The following is a 1,847-nucleotide window of genomic DNA, read 5'->3' on the forward strand; positions in this document are numbered from 1 at the left end:
TTGAAAGCTTTTCCACTTAGAACTGGAACCAGACAAGGTTATTGTCTATTGCTACTACTATTCAACGTAGTGCTGGAAGTTCTAGCCTATACAATCAGGCAAGAGAAGGAAATAAAGGGCATCCAAATGGGGGCAGAGGAAGTCAAACTCTCCCTCTTCGTCAAGATATGATATGATCTTACACTTAGAGAACCCTAAAGACTCAACCACAAGACTCCTGGAAGTGATCCAAAAATACAGCAATGTCTCAGGATATAAAATCAATGTCCAAAAAATCAGTAGCCTTTGTACATGCCAATAACAGGCAACATGAGAATCTAATCAAGGACACATTCCTTTTACAGTAGCTTAAAAAAAAAAAGAAATATCTAGGAATATACATAACAATAGAGGTGAAGGACCTCTATAAAGAAAATTATGAAACCCTAAGAAAAGAAATAGCAGAAGATATGAACAAATGGAAAAACATACATGCTCATGGCTGGAAGAATCAACATTGTGAAAATGTCTATACTACCCAAAGCAATCTACAGATTCAACATAATCCCTATTAAAATACCATCACCATACATTCAAGATTTGGAAAAAATAATTCTTCATTTTGAATGGAACCAGAAGAAACTCTGAAATAAATTCTTATTAACAAGAACAAACCTTGGGGTATCACCCTACCAGACTTTTGGCTATACTACAAGGCCATAGCAATCAAAACAGTGTAGTAATGGCAAAAAAAAAAAAAAAAGAGAGAGAGAGAGAGAGAGACATTTGGAACCTAATAGAAAACCATGAGATTAAACTAACCTCTTACAGCCACCTGATCTTTGACAAACCAAATAAGAGCATACACTGGGGGAAAGAATCCCTATTCAATAAATGGTGCTGAGAGAACTGGATAACCACATGTCAAAGACTGAAACTGGACCCACACCTCTTATCCCTTAAAAAAATTGATTCAAGATGGATAAAAGATTTAAATCTAAGGTATAAAGCAATAAAAATCTTCAAAGAAAGTGTGGAGAAAACACTTGAAGATATTGGCCTTGGGAAAGATTTAATGAAGAAGACTTCTGTGGCAATTGCAACAACAACAAAAATAAACAAATGGGACTTAATTAAACTGAAAAGCTTCTCTGTATAGTTAAGGAAACAACAACCAAAGCAAACAGACAACCTTTAGCATGGGAAAAGATATTTGCATACTATGAATAAAAAAAAAAGCTTTATAACTAGTATCTATAGAGAACTCAAATTAACCGAAAAAAAAAAGACCCCCAATCTCATATATCATTGGGCAAGAGACAAGAATAAGAGCTTCTCAAAGAAGACAGACTAACAAACATATTAAAAAATGCTCTTCGAAAGCAGCAGCACCAGATCCAAGATGGCGGCCAGCAGGAGGCTGATGAAGGAGCTTGAAGAAATCCGCAAATGTGGAATGAAAAACTTCCATAACATCCAGGTTGATGAAGCTAATTTATTGACTCAGCAAGGGCTTATTGTTCCTGACAACCCTCCATATGATAAGGAGGCCTTCAGAATCGAAATCAACTTTCCAGCAGAGTACCCATTCAAGCCACTGAAGATCACATTTAAAACAAAGATCTATCACGGGAACATCAATGAAAAGGGGCAGGTCTGTCTGCCAGTAATTAGTGCTGAAAACTGGAAGCCAGCAATCAAAACCGACCATGTAATCCAGTCCCTCATAGCACTGGTGAATGACCCTCAGCCTAAGCACCCCGCTATGGGCTGACCTAGCTGAAGAATACTCTAAGGACCGTAAAAAATTCTGTAAGAATGCTGAAGAGTTTACAATGAAATATGGGGAAAAGCGACCTGTGGACTAA

General features: G+C 37.1%; 1 pseudogene; it reads left to right on the forward strand.

Annotated features, from left to right (window-relative positions):
* Nucleotides 1-1,381: 1,381 nt before the first annotated feature.
* LOC128560369 (ubiquitin-conjugating enzyme E2 L3-like) lies at nucleotides 1,382-1,847 on the forward strand (annotated as a pseudogene).

The sequence above is a fragment of the Nycticebus coucang genome, chromosome 11 (genome assembly GCF_027406575.1).
Source record: "Nycticebus coucang isolate mNycCou1 chromosome 11, mNycCou1.pri, whole genome shotgun sequence".
Lineage (NCBI taxonomy): Eukaryota > Metazoa > Chordata > Mammalia > Primates > Lorisidae > Nycticebus > Nycticebus coucang.